General features: G+C 44.6%; 1 long non-coding RNA gene across 1 annotated transcript in view; it reads left to right on the plus strand.

The window, feature by feature from the left end:
* Positions 1-1,001: 1,001 nt before the first annotated feature.
* Positions 1,002-14,993, plus strand: part of LOC125317319 — a 75,781-nt gene continuing 61,789 nt past the window's right edge. The window contains exon 1 of the long non-coding RNA XR_007200015.1: positions 1,002-1,638. This is a non-coding gene — a long non-coding RNA (uncharacterized LOC125317319). The remainder of the gene's footprint in view (positions 1,639-14,993) is intronic.

Genomic DNA, 14,993 nt, shown 5'->3' on the forward strand with positions numbered 1-14,993 from the left:
TTCAAAATAAACATGTGATTCTCCTAATCAACCCTTTAAAGAGACCATCTGGGGAAAAAATGTCGGGTTTTTGTACATTTAATTATTCACTTGATTTTTCCCTTTTAAATATCTGATGACGTTTCCGCTGTTTGAGGGTAGATAGGTCTTTATTGACACAATTAGCAAAACAAATGATTATCACATCTTTTCCTTAACCCTGTGCTATTTGATCTAATTGCTTGCACTTTCATTACTCCTTTGCTTGGTTGCATTACACACAATGTTATCACCTTCCTGTGCTGCTGCAGCTAAAACAAAGTGAAAAAACCTCTTTTGGCTCTCAGCTGCTCTCTGCTGTTTTCTTTTTACAGTTGGACTAGAAAGCAATGTCGGGCAAAGAGCTGAGTTTCCTTTCAGCACTTGCTGGGCATTATATCTGGGCCTGGCACTTGCCTGTGTTTATGTGACAGCTTTCATATTTTAAAATAACAAACAAAAATCCCATCAGCTCTATTCCCAGCACAATTGGTAAAATCAAATTAAAAGAACTGAAAAAACAAACAACCCCAACCCCCCAGATTATGATGGGTTTATATACGTCAAGTACTAGAATCTTTATGACTAATTCCTCCGGTATTTTGAGCTACTTTGCTGGGATGTGTTTATTTTCTCTGATGGTAGAGGTGGGAAGTGTGGCTCTGCCTGGTTGGAGGTCACAGTGGGTTGTTGTACTCACGAGCTGAGTGTTTCTGCTATGTCACTGATGGGTTGGGCCAGATGTTGATGCGGGTTGCTGAAGGTGTGATTCTCCTGGTGGTGGAAGTCAGGAAGGCAGATGATGCTGCTGACCTGCTTCTTTACAACCCTTTCCATCCGCCTCTTCCCTGGTAGAGAAAATACTTCATTAGGTTTAGAAGGTGTGGAAAAAAGGAGAGGAGAGGAAGACTCTGTCCTTTCACCTGACAAAAAGAAAAAGAAGAGAGTTTTGGAAAGATCTGTTGGTTAGGTGAAAACTTTTTTCAGTTGCTGGCTTGTCGTCCTCCTCGTCTCACATCAGCTAGCAGCTATGAGGCATCTGGAGGTGGTGACTCCATGTTGTGCCTCTGCTCACTGTTACATTCATTTAAGTAAATCATGCAAATTAAAAAACAAAACAAAACAAGAAACAAACACTAAAACCTTCCTTCCGTGCAAAAATAAATCAAAAGATAGGAGTTTCCATGGGAATAGACCTTGTCCGACGTGGTAAGAGCTGTTGTGTAATGGCCTGTCCCTTTCTTCTCTCTGAAGGTCCCAACCCCATGCGTCCCACTGGTCTGGGATGACGTTTGGAGGAGCCTGGCAGTCTGGTCCTTTTTGTAGCTCCCAAGGATTTTTAGGATCATGGGATGCATGGACATATGGACCCACAAAACTCTCTGGAGAATGTCGGCTATGGATATAAGCATCTGGAAGTTCCTACCATCTTTTTACCTTCTTTTTTCCTGGGTCACCCTGTGTCATTTGTGGCCCTGTCCTGAGGATTATAGCATACAGTCACTTACTGGAATATCTCCGCATGCATCTTCTTAAGACGGAGCCATTGCTTTACCCAGCTGGAAGATATTTTCTCTTCTCCCAGAGCTTTTCCAGTGCAGCAGCATTCCTGTCCAGCAGGTATGTAAATGGTTTTGTTGTTGACTGTCCAGTTTGCTTTCTTGATCTTCAATTCAGTCACTTTTTTTCCTTATTAGCTTCTGCTGAAGGTAAGACCTTCCAAAGTCCCTGGTGTCATACCCTGAAGATGGCTTTTCTTTGTTGAGAGAGACCCAATTTGAGATGAAGGTTCTCGTGGATCAGTGGTATCAGCTTCTGAAGGTTTTGATGCCCAACCATAGCCTCATACATGAGGGAAAGGATGGATCTGATGCTCTGTATTCCTCCACCTGGATCCTTCTGGACTCCTGGGCAGCTGTGTTCGTAACCCACAGCTGCCACCAGCCATGTGTGGATCAGCTTATCGGGCTTCATCATCTCATTTCAAAAAAGATGACACAAGTGTTAAACACATTTTTTCTCTTCTTAGTTTAATAGAATTTCTGCTGAAGAACATAATTTTGAGGATCACTTATCCCATATAAAAGGAGATGCCTTTAGCTCTAAAATTAAAACTTTTCCTATTCCATATAGATCTGTATAACTCAATAGGACTAGTGATAACAACCAAATTTGTATTTTTAGAATCATTTACAATGAGTTAGGTGTTTTTGTGAAGGTGACAAATTCTTTTTCCATTCTTTCTAGCAGAGAATTGAATAATTGTTTTGGTGTCTGTGGCTATCAATTTGCTGTGAAAATCATTCTTTTTGGCACTTGTGCTGGTTTGGTCAAATGCTCAGGTGTGCTGGTGAACAGATTGCTCCTTCTACGGGGTAGACAAAAAAGTAGCTCTTTGTATCTAACTTTTATTTTTACTATACAAAGAGGAGGTGCTGAAGGAAAAGGGCTGAAAATGCTTTGCTGTACATTTATTTTGCGTTCCCCTCAGCATTTGTGAGGCATTAAAAGTTTTGTCTTCTTGCTTTGTAAGCACAATTTTGCATCAAAGGAAGGAAATGCAGGGGGCAGGGTGGATAGAGCATGTTCAGTGGGAAACATAATCAGTTGCCTCTCTCTTCAATTTGACTGTGACTCCTAGGCCAGATGGAGATGGTAGACAAAGACTGGGGATAAAGTTCTTTGCTTGATCAATGAGCAAAGTCAGGCGCTTGCTGTGCTTGTAGGAGAGGCCGGAGCTAACAGTGGGGATTTGGACTCAGAGGTGAACAGCAGCATCCTACCAGGCTAGTGGGCATGGTCATGGTCAAGCCCCGTGCAGCGTGGTCATGTACCAAGGCAGAGCCTTCTCCCGTAGGATTGCCTGGAGGCTCAGCCCTGCAGTGCCAGACCCCTTTGCTTGCTCGCATGGACTTTGTGCTCTGCTGCAGAGACATCCCCTGGAACCAGCTCTTCATTTGCACATAGGAGTTTTCCTTGCTTAACCTGAATTAACAGCTTTCGCATCACTGAAATCCCTGGTGTTTTATTAACTAGCTCCTAACAACTTCTAAAGCACCTAAGAAAGACTGGATCACTTGCAGTTGTTCTTTTTATCTGCAATTAAAGCAAACACCATTGATACTTAAAATCCTTATTTTTTTTCCTTGTAGTCAGCTGTTAAAGACATCGCAAACCAGATCTCCACTTGCTCCTGTAAGATGTGAAAAGGTCCCTTGTCAGCAGCACATTGCGGTGGAATGAGCTTTATCTTTTATAAGTAACTGAGATCGAATGGGGCTTCAGTTGCTCTGCTCTAGTGCTGCCAGGCCCTTTGGTGCTTCTGGAGGTGCCTTCTGGAGACCGAGCAAAACCTGCCTGTGATCTGGGTAACCCAATGCAGCCCCAGGGTGCTTGACCTCTGCATTGTAGGGTCTGCACTCAGACCGAGCAAGGAGAAAAGCCATGGTAGACGTACCCTGAATTTTGCATTCTGCATTGCCTCTTGCAGTGTGACTCCCTAGTCACACAGGGTCTGGCAGGCACGTGGCACACCTGGGGTACCTGGGGGTGGCCCAAGAATTAGAGCTTGGCCGGGAACGATGTTTCAGTTGCAAATGTACAGCTGTCCTTTACAGGGAGGAAAAATCATCTCAGGTTTTGTTAAGAGCAGGTCTCACCCTGCATAGATGTGGGGCAGCTTCAGAGGGTAAGTAGTTTAAGGGCTTTCGTGTTGGTCAGCGTGAGGATCCAGGTAGGGGGGCTGCCAGCTACATCCGTAGGTGCTAGTTAAAAGATGAACCCCATCAGCATTCAAGATATTTGCTGGTAAAGTGGCAAAAGTTCGCTTTCAGTCAGGTTGCAGATCCTTGGATCAAAATATCCTTTAGGAGGTTGGTCTGTACACAGATGCATGTTATTAATAATAATATAGAAATACAGAAAGCTTCTATTTGGCTGCTTGTGAAGATTATGTGTGTGGGTGTGTTTCAAAAGCACATAACTGATTATGAAAATCATTGATGGACTAAGTCGGTATTAAGGATGGTTGGATGACAGTGAAAAGCAGCCCTGGAACATTGCAGGGATGTTCTTGTCATGACTAACCCCTCTCACTCTCACCCCAGTGGAATTTTTCAGTGCCCAGCACAGACCAGCACTGAAATTGCAGGTTTGCAGAAGTTTTTAAACCTCTCCCCAGCTGGCAGCAAATTAAGGAATTGGAAGTATTTATTGGTTTAAGGATAAAATATAACCTCAAAGCTATAAAAATTTTTGACAATGAGGCTTTTTTAAGGGAGTCTTACTTTCTTTATGGTTTTGTTAGTCGAATGTGTTGAAGCCTGACAGAGGAAGAGGTTTTAATCTACAGGTGCTGTCTCTTGCTTGAGGGTTTCCTGCTTCTAAAATTACTTCCAGGTTTTTTGGAATTGGGGCTGAAACTAGTTTCAGTTTTCAGTTTGTGGGCAACCTTGCTTACCACTTTAGCAGGCTGGGTTTGCAAGGGTTGAGGGCAGCAAATGCTAGTGCTTTTAAAGATTCTTATTTTGGCTGCCAAAAGTCCATTTGCCACTTTTAAAATATTTACAGCTGAATCTTTGGATTCACGTCTGCCTCTGCTCAGGGAAAATGCTGAAGCTGCCGATGCTGAAATTTTGCTTTGATCTTTCTTCCCCTGTTCTGCCTGGGGAATTTGGAGGAGGAAGTGCCCAGGGTGAAGGATGTTGATCCACCTGTGCTCATCCTGCACAGGTTGACTTTCGCTCATCGTGCAGCAGCGAAAGCCAACATGAGCAAAGCAAATTAATGGTTGATCTCAGTCCTTAGTTTATGCTAAAAATGTCAACCCCTTTCGCAGCGTGCATTTTCTCTCTTTAAGGGCTGTCCCTCTCTTGGGGCACTTATTAATGAATGCCATTTGTGCCCAGACTTTGTGCCCTTACTGCAGGACGTGTAATTTGGGATACATTAGGCCATATTTCTGTTTATTTATATAAGTAAATAAATATTTATGTATTTTAAAATATCTGAAATAATCCTGCTAGTATGTCTTGAATGATCCTCTACTGATTGCTTTAAGACCTTGCTTGGAATTTTGTATTAACCAAAGCATCACAGTCATTACTTTCAGAATAAAAACCTTTCTTTATGTGTGATCTTTGCTTTTCCATGAGCGCCTGCATCTGCAGGTGCAGACTTACTGTGCACAGTAAATACTGAACTATCTGGTGACTTACTGTGCTCTTCAGGTTGCAAAGAAGCAGTGACCTATCATGAGACGTACTGTTAATGCCAGCAAGAAAGCAAGAGGTATCTGCTTGGCTTCTGAATCCTCTGCATTGCTTTGAGGGGTTCTGTGCAGAGCTGAAGGTGTCGACAGGCTGTTTTCTTGTGCTCCCATCTGCTGAGCAGCATTATGTGGATTAGTATTGAGGAACTCTTAGCGAAATTTGTCTCATGCCACGAAAATGTAAAGCCTCCAAAGCTGGCTGGCATCCCAGGGCTGTGAGAGGCCCTTGGAGGGGTTCTTGGTAAAGGTGGCGGGATTTACACGGTCCCAAAGCCGTGAATGGGACATGATCTGAAGGGTTTCTGATTAATATTTAATCATCTCCAAGCTGGTTTGCTTGCTTACACGGGGCAGCAGACAAAAACTGCTGAGCAGGAATGGCTGCCATGGGGCCAATCTGCCCCCATGGGAGGGCATCTGCCTAATCTTCTTGTCCTGCAGTGTGGAACCCAGTTCAGAAACACAAAGTGCTATTTTGGGCAATATTTTATTCACAGGGTGTTTCTTGAGCTGGAATCAAACCTCTCACCTGGCCTCCTAGTTTTTCCCTGGCACTGTTTTGGGTATCCTGTGGTTTTGCTGGCTCTGCTTTTGCAGGGTACCATCACTGTGCTGCCTCCTCTTTACCTTTGCAGTGTCAAAGCCAGGAGGTCGGATTAGAGACCTGAGGCTTCAGCAGCAAAAATGGGACCTGAGTGTGTGCAACAAAAAAAAGTACATATATTTATAATGGTTATTGTAGACAAGTTGGGGGATGAGGCACAGCTGCATTCCAGCCCTGGTGCCTTTGGAAGGTGGATCTCTTACTATCCAGATGAGAAGTGTATCTTCAGCCAGTTTGCCTGGCAGGGGGCATTCCCTGGGGTGGTGAGCGATGCTGGGAACCCCGCACTGCCCTGGCTTGGCCCTCTCCACAGCTTGGATGTGCCCTTCTGCCGCTGGCAGCATCCTCGCGGCACATGGATGCGGAATTGCCATCATCCTCCCCACTGGCACCATCTCTTGGCTTTCATTAAGCTTTTTGCAAAGAGCAACTCTTTCTGGTGGCCCCTGTGCAGCTTTATCCGGGGTTCCATTTGCATCACCATCAGGTGGTTTTCATTTGACCTCCACCCTGCTTAAAAATTAAGTACCGATGTACTAGGAAGAGAAGTAATCTCCTAGATAAGCACTTTTTCCCTGCTCTTCTGTAATTCATGGGGGAGCTGACTTACCCTGCCTGTGTATGACTAAGGAGGAAATTCTTTTTTGGTTAGGATAATGCTGACAGTTCAATGGAATTTTTTTTATCATGGGTTTATCACTTCCTCCCTATGAATTCCTAACTCCTATGTGCAGGGGAGGAAAAAAATAGTGGTGACCACAAGTTATGGAATTTGCCTTCTGTGGAAAAGATGCTGAACAGCTAAATGATGCTGTCAGGTTTGCCATGGTTTGCATGGAGGATTTGCTTCATATCCAGTTATATAAACAGGCTGGGTAAGAGTCATGAATATTCTAGCAGCTATCATCTTTCAAATGTGTTTTTTTCAATGTTGGAGTTAATTAATGCTCCTATCTCTTGAATATAGGTGAGTGTAAGCCTGCTCATCTTTCAGGTGGGGAGGAGGTTTGGATTTATCACCCATCTCTCAGAGATGGCAGGGTCGAAGTTGAGTTTATATGTAAAGAGTTTCTGGGTCACCTTGTTAATCTCCCTACCTCCCCTTTTTTAGAGAGGGGATCTGGATGTGTGTCTCTAGAGATGGAGTTTGGCCAAAGAGATGGAGTTTGGCCAAAGAGACTCGGCCTTTTGGTTAAACATGTGTGTGTTCTTGCAGTGTTTGCTTCCCGGTGGTGCTCGGTGATTGCTCTGTTGATCCTTCTGCAAAGGCTTGACACTGCTGCTGAAAAGCTGTGACACTGCAAAGCATTGTTTACTTATGAAAGTGTTACTATATTTTGAATATCTATTATTCATCTCTTGTGCTAAAAGTGACATTATGTCATAAAATTGCTCTTAGATTTCAGAGCTTTGAGGAAAAGCTGTGTTTTTATCCCAGACTCTCTGACAGTACTGGAAAGTGCCTTACCCTTTGTATCTCTGTAGACCTCTTTTATGAATTGTGAGTGACAGCAGGAAAGTATAGAAGAGTGCAGAGGAGCTGGTTTTGATGTTTATAAAAGGCTTTGATAAAAGATGCAGCGCACAGACTTGATATTATTTCCTATTTTTAACTTCTTAGGAGCATAAAGCGCTCAGATCCAATATTTACGTAAAAAGGGAAAGAGGGGGGCTGTATTTCTTCTATTTTTTCCCCTTTATTTTTCTTTTTTAGGGCCAGGTGAATTAAAATAGAAAAGTGTCTCTCTTCTATGCCCTAGTAAAATTTTCTTCCATGAAGCATAAGTAAAGCCAGCTCCATGGTGTTGAATGTGTGGGTGATGCTGGAGGAGACCAGCTGCAGTTTTGAAGGCTCCTTGTTTGTAGGTTTGTGCCTTCAAACCTCCCAGCCATGGCTGGCTCCAGTGGGCCCAGCAGCCATGGTGATGTGTGTGGTGATGCCTGTGCTTCCAATAACAGGGAATGAGAGTCAGAGAAATAAAACATGGGAAAGCCAGGGCAGCTCCTCTCCTTTCTCTAAAAGTCAGATCACAGTAGAGGCATCTCTATAATAAGTAGTTTTGCTTGCTCCACAGAGATGCAAGGCTGTGTGCTGGCTGCATAATTGCAGTTTTACTGATGAAAGTGCTTGTCATGATTTCCAGCTTTCTTGTTGCAGTCTCCTCTTTAGTCTTGTGTGCCAGCATGGCTGGCTTGTGGTGGGCCTCTGTACTCCTGCTTATTCCCATGCATGTACACATGAGCACGTCCATAAGGCTTCATGGCACTTTCCCATGGGTGTGCATAGGCACATCTGGATAGAAAACACGTGTGAGGGTGAGTGTGGGCTGTGAGTGCACGCGTGGCGTCGGCACAGACATTTCCATGACTGCTCCTTCATCCATGCACAGGCCTTCAGGCTGGATATCCAGACTCCTAATGAACGGCAGTGTGCAAACCTGTCCTTGAGATCCACCTAATGACAAAAGTCATCCTCTTGCTTGAAACACCACATTTTCTATTTTACTGGGGCTAAATGCCTTGAAATACCCTGTACAGGGGGGGATGAGTCCTGCTATCCCCTTGGAGAACCCCAGGACAGATCAGCATTGCTGAGTCCCGTCTTGCTGCAGTGCTGATGAAGAATTCATATTGATGGGATGGGCACAGCAACAGCTGTCAGTGGGGATTTCGAGTTCTTCAGCAACATGTAGTCATCCAAGGGGCTGTTCAAAGCAGGTGCTGGTTTGAGGTATCTGGACTTGTGCAAAGGTATCCCAACCTCTCACCCATCTGAGGGGAGTAAACACCTTCGGTTCTGTTCTTCATGCTGGAGCTTTTATGTGAAACCATAAAAACAAAGGGAATTATCAGCCTTGGGTGGTCACTGGAAGTGTGTTTGCTTGGTATTGTCTCTGCTGTTCCTCTAGAAGCTTGCCAAGCTGGACACTGAGGTCTACAGGGTGAGATGTTCATTTGGGATGTGTTGTCATAGGACTGTGCCTGCTTGATAGCCTTGCATTTTGTGTTCTCCTTTGTGGTGATGAGTCCCCCGTTACATTCCAAAAGGACGACTCCAGTCACACACAATTAAAGGGGATGAAGCACAGTCTTATTTTTTTCTTGCCTCACCCATGAAACTGTGTAACACCACATGTAAGCAAGTGACTTGTTGGACTTGGCTAGCTTATAGCAGTAGTGTGTCAGCTCATATAAGTGTCTTTTCAATTTCTTACAGGTTGTTCAGTTAGGCAAAAAGTTTGAGTATCCTTAGTTCTTTTGCAAGGTATGGGAGGACTTTTTTGTTCCACTGGAGTGGGACGTATGGTAAAATGGAAAAGATGTTGCTGAGTCCAGAAGAGGCAGGTCAGGGTAGAACTTGTTAAGCTGAAGTGACAGACATTGTCTGTGCCCCACCTGTGGCACAGGTGTTTGGGGTGTTCTCACTGTGCCTTGGTGCCTGCTGTTCAGCAGGTTGGGTGCTTCAATTGCATTTCCAGCAGCAGTCCCTGTGCCTAGCTCTGGAGCACAGATGAGGGCCCCCCAAAACCCAGGGCTCTGTGTCATTGAGCAGAGCTGTGCCAAAGTGTCTGATGAAACATGGACCTTGGTTGGCAAGAGCTATGTTTCCTAGTCTTTTGAAAGAAGCTGGGAAAGGCTTCCCAAAACAACCACCGGAGAAAGTGTCCAGATGAAAGATCTGGTAAGTGTCAGTGTCCCCTCTGTGGTGTTTTCAGGCTCTTCTGTAATCAGCTGTCATTTGAGGATCTGGACATATTGGACCTCAGGGAGTATGGATTGAAACTTAAACAAACAGTGACTCTTCTATAAATATTTAGCTCACACTGTTTAGGAGCTGCTGGGAGTCGGAGGCAAAAAATAGTTTAAAGTTCATGACTGTCTAGAAAAGCTATCAGAGGAAGGTACTTGGTCACCAAATCGCCTGGCATGTAGGTTTTGAATCGCTAATCCTCTTTTTTTTCCCCCTGAGGGACAGGATGTGTTTAGGCATCCTTTGGAGAGACATAAAGTTGCATTTTTCTGGTGCTTACACAGCTGCACTGGGGACTCAAATCGAAGAGGTTTTCTTCAAGAGAAGACCTGGTATGGAGTGAATGGATGGAGCACCGTGGCCGTACACATCTTTGCAAATTTGGACTGGTCATCTGAAGTTCATACATCTGCATGGGAGAGGGGGATGTGTCTCCAAGTGTGTGCTTTTTTCTGGCCACCTTGATACCAGGACAGACGCTTGTGCCTAGGCCAGCTGCTGCTGATGGGGCTTGTGCAGACAGCACAAGATCTTGGGCTGCCACATTGTTCCTGCTCTTGCAAAAGCCTTGATAGTGAGCTAGTCCTATCTCTGCCAGCCTTTTTTGTCTCATAAGTATGGAGATAATACACTTTTTTTCACTTTGCAGAGCTCTTGAAAGAATGGGAAAGAGTGAAATGTGCTGATAAGGAAGGTATTGGTAACCAAGACAGGCAGAGGCATACAGGCTTTGAATAAGCAGGGAACTTCACTGTGCACAAGAGTCTGGGATTATTGATTAAAAAGAAGAGAAAATAATTGATTATTTTCTCTCTCCCGCTGTCTTGCTCTTGTAACACAAAGTAGTTGCAGTTGAACTAGGATGATGGTTGTAGATCCTTTCCTCCTATCCTATCCCATCCCATCCCATCCCATCCCATCCCATCCCATCCCATTCCATCCCACTAATATAACAGTAAACACTAAATGTTTGCCATGCCCTGTGAAACATTTTACAACTGTTTGCACTACCCCTGCCCCCGATTACAGCATCCTGGGGCTTTCTGTACCAGTATGATCAGTGTGCCCTGTCCTTGTGGTCAGCTGCTTTCCCTGGATGATTAATGGCAGAGGAGAAAATGTGAGGGAAGGATAGGTAAGAAAAATGTAAATTTCTCATTTGCCAGGTTGGTGAAACTACTTTTGAGGTTTGAGAGAAAATGTCAGTATTTGAGTTGGAGGTAGTGACAAGCTTGATGGTTTTTCTCTTTCAATAGTTTCTTATAGTGCCCTTCCTAATTTAAAAGAAGGTGTTTAAATTATTAATGTTTTACCACTGAAGCTGAGGAATTCCAAAGCCTTTGGCAAATCTCTGCTAAAGCATCTATCTTAAAAAAGAGCTTCATGTTTTTTCCTGACTCCATCTTTGACAGAAGCTCCCCTTCTATGAGAAGCACTGAATCGACAGAGGTGGACAAAGAGCTTGATTTATGTCAAAGGTAATTTTCTCCAGTGGTGTTTGGCCAGAAAACATAGAGATGATAGTGGTTTTTATTTTTTGGCATAGCCTTTGCAGATCTCTGTGCTTCTGCCTGTGGCTGAAGCAACACCATGCCATGGGTGAGTGCCAGCACACAGTACATGATGCTCAGGTGCTGCCTGTGAGATATGGGTACCCTTATCTGGTCTTTCTGGCTGCGACATCCTGGAGATGAGAGGCAGCTGAGGCTTCAGACACTCTCACCAAAGCTGTAGCTAGAGCTCAGGCCTCCCATTAGATTTACCACACATTTTCTCCCTATTCTCTTTAGGTATTTGTCCTGATTTTGTACCAAATCTCCTTATTGCTACTTGAACTGAAGAATAAAGTATTATAACTCTGGCCTGGGGCAACTGTCCAAAGGATATATTGGGATACACTTGGCCTGTGCAAACAAGGACTTGAGTCTCCAACTCTGTGAGTCCTTCTGGCTCCTGGAAGTTTTTCTTCCAAATGGGTATTTCAAACCTCAGAGAAGAAGTTTGTGTTTTTTCAGAGCTATGGTTAATACCATTTTTATGCTTCATTGCAAAATGCCACACAATGAATGAGACCAGCAGGGTGGTGGTTTATGGGTAGTAGAAAAAAAAAAAATCAAACACCTTCAAATGCTGCTTTGGAAGAGTGATGTGTGTGTGCATGTTTTATAATCTGCTGTGAACTGTGGGGTTGTGTTCCTATTAAAAGGAAGGGGGGGAAAGGCTTAAACCTCATCTATGGAAAGAATGTCAGAAATAGTTGAGAAGATGAAAAATTACAGTCTTTTTTGTGGGTAGTGAAGGCGAAGGATTGCGATGCAGTTGGCTTTGCAATAAAAAGTCACAGGATGGTTGAAGCTGGAAGGGACCTGTGCAGGTGGTAGGTAGCTACAGCCAGTTGCCCAGGACCATGTCCAGATGGCTTTTGCATATCTCCACAGATGGGGACTCCACAATCTTCCTGAGCAAGCTTGGTCACCCTCACGGTAAAATTAGGCATAGTGCATGGTATTTCAGCACATTGGCCATAGGTTTGTGCTTGTTACTGTTGCAGTCTGGAAAGTTTGTGGGGGTGTGTGGTGTTGGGACAGGGTGGGTTGAGCGCACGAGTGGGTTGGAAACGCGGGTCTGCAGCTGAACCCTGTGGCTTGGGCTCGGCAGTGCTTGGCTGGGACTTGGGAGAGTTGGGCTTGGCATAGGATGCCAGGAACGCTCCCTCCAGCGGTGTGCAGGGAGTCTCGCTGCCTGATGGCTGGGTCTGGGAGCTCGTGGTCCCTCTGATTTGGTTTTGAGGCTGCGTTTACAGCTGAGCCTCCAGCCAGCTCTGCTGTCCCTTGCTTCCCTTCCCTTGACACTGCGTGCCTCTTCCCAGCTGGCAAGTCACTTTGCCACAGGAATTTGTGACTCATTTATCAGCATAAAATGAGGCTAATTACACCTCTGAAGTGTCAGCATCAGTGGTGCTGCAGCATCAGGTGCTTCCCCAGAAAACTCTGTGTTGGTGGCAAACCCTGGGGAAAAGAGGCCCAGAGGTTTCTTGTGGCTGTGTGCGTAATGTATTCCCATCTTGGGGACAAAGAGGATGCTAGGTCACCTGATTCCCTATAGAGACACTGGGGTCAGCACAGATTTGCTTCCTGGTGGCTTCGTGTGCATCCCTCACACGTGGAAAACAAGCAAAGCTTAAGACTACACTCAGCCTCCACTTGGTCTCTGGTGTTTCCTCCCGCCTTCCATCCATGGAGAACAGTAGCCCTTGTTTGTTGCCCTGGATGCATTTTTGCTTTTCTCTAAGCCTTGTTCTTTTCATCCTGTTTTTGTTGCGGATAAGTGATGGGAATAGCAGCATTGAGATGATGGCTCCCAATGAACACTCCCACTGTCCACAGACATATCCCATATAGCCCTTGTGCCAGTGACAGGGGTATTTTCTCATTAAAAATAGACCACAGACAATGCCACTCCCCAAGGACTGTGATTTATCATTTAATAATAAGTGGTTACTCATTTCCTTCGGAAAACTTTCTGGAAGTGTTATTTTTCCTTTTCCCCTTGCTTCCTTTTATTTTAAATTTCCTTCAAAACCCTGCATTACCCATCAGAGCCTCTGTGTCTGTTAAATGAAGTGTTCCCTTTTCAAGTGGAAATCATATTTATGATTTAAAGTTAATGAAAATAACAAGTCTTAACCCGTTGGGCATGAGCTTTTCTTTGTAAGTGCCTGCAGCCCTGAAATCTTAGCTCAGTCAAGGGAAATAGCAATGGGGAGCTGGTTAGGTAAGACTTGAAAAACTGTGATGCTGATGCTAAATGGGGAATGGATGATTTGCTTCACCTGACTTTAAAGAAAATTTCAAGTAACTTTAGAACTCGTATTGTCTTGAGTTGCCAGCCCTTAGCTCTGATACCTCCTGGTGTGCCAAGTTCTCCTGAAGGATGGAGAGCCTGCAGAACTACTAGGCAATCTCATACCAAGTCTGGTATTTTAGTGACTTTACCAAAGAAGTGCAGAAAGTTGTAGAGTAGTTCCTTTGAGGAAGTCCCGACAGCTCAGTAAACAAACTCAGGAAATGTGCTGAAGATGAAATCATTATAAGTAGGTACTTAAGAAGCTAAAAGAAGTAGTTCTCTGTTGGATCAGGAGGGCATTTTCGGGGTCAGTAGCAGATTAGATGGTAGACTGCAGATAATACAGAAGATGAAATGCAACCAGGGACGTTGCAGGTACTTCAGGCGGTAACATCTTCTCTTACAGTTGCCTTAATGAGCTGCAAGTTTAAAGATAAGAAAAACAAATTCAATAAAGACAAGTGCAAAGCAGCACTCTTGGAAAACAGATGCACATACCCAAAATGTGCAGTAACTCTCAAAATGAGCAGGTTAACTACAGAAAGGGATCTATGAGATGCAGTGAATTTCACAAGCTGGTTGTTAATTGCAGTCAGATGCTGTTACAAGACAGGCAGATCTTTAATAGCCCAGAGAAAAATGGCAAAGATAATAATTCCAGCTCTTCAATCTTTGTTGTCCTATAAAAAACCCTGTTTGAAACACAGCATCCAGTCTCAGCCCTTCTATTTTAAATATGCAAGCAGGCAGCTTGGGAAGATGAAGCTTCTGTTTGGGAAAATTTACTTAGGAGGAATAGCTGGAAGATTTGCATGGGTTACACCTAGGGAAAAAAAACCCAGCAGCCCACAGGTGTCAAGCCATGGTTTGATGGGACGCTTCAGCAGTAGTTTTGGGGCTAAGTTTCTCTGCTCTCCTGGTGTTGCCTGTGCTGCAGCTCATTGTGTGGTCAGTTGTGTAGCCACAGCTTGTGTCCACACTGTGAGCTGGGACAAGGAACCTCTCTTAGTATAGAAAAAGCTGAAGTGTTTCCAAATTTATTTCAAAGTATGGCCACACAAGTTTGCCTGGACAACAGATGGCATGCAGGAGGAAGGAGGGCAAGGAGAGGAACTGGGATTGTGAGCACCTGGTAGAGTTGAGACTTAAAGGGAACACAGTAGATGTGAGACATCCAGGAAGGTGGTGTGAAGAGTGCAGCACACGATGTCTCTCCATGTCTGAAGAGAGGACTAAACAAAAACTGTGTACAGGGAATTGCTTCTCCAGGCACAGTCTTCCAGTGCATCGCCTCCGTCATGCCTGGTAGCAGTGGCGTAGGCTGGCATTTCACAAAGTGAAGGTTCCAGCTCCTGGTGGTGGTGGTGAAGGAGAATGAGTGATGCTGGAGCTGACCCAAAAACATTAGAAACCTCTTTGTTAGCAGCACAGCAGCCCTTCCCGGGTGGTGGGGCAAGTGCTGCTCGTCGCTGGGAACTGCAGCTGAGTCCTGCTTGCTCTTGGCA

The sequence above is a fragment of the Corvus hawaiiensis genome, chromosome 26 (assembly GCF_020740725.1).
Source record: "Corvus hawaiiensis isolate bCorHaw1 chromosome 26, bCorHaw1.pri.cur, whole genome shotgun sequence".
In the NCBI taxonomy this organism is placed as follows: Eukaryota; Metazoa; Chordata; class Aves; order Passeriformes; family Corvidae; genus Corvus; species Corvus hawaiiensis.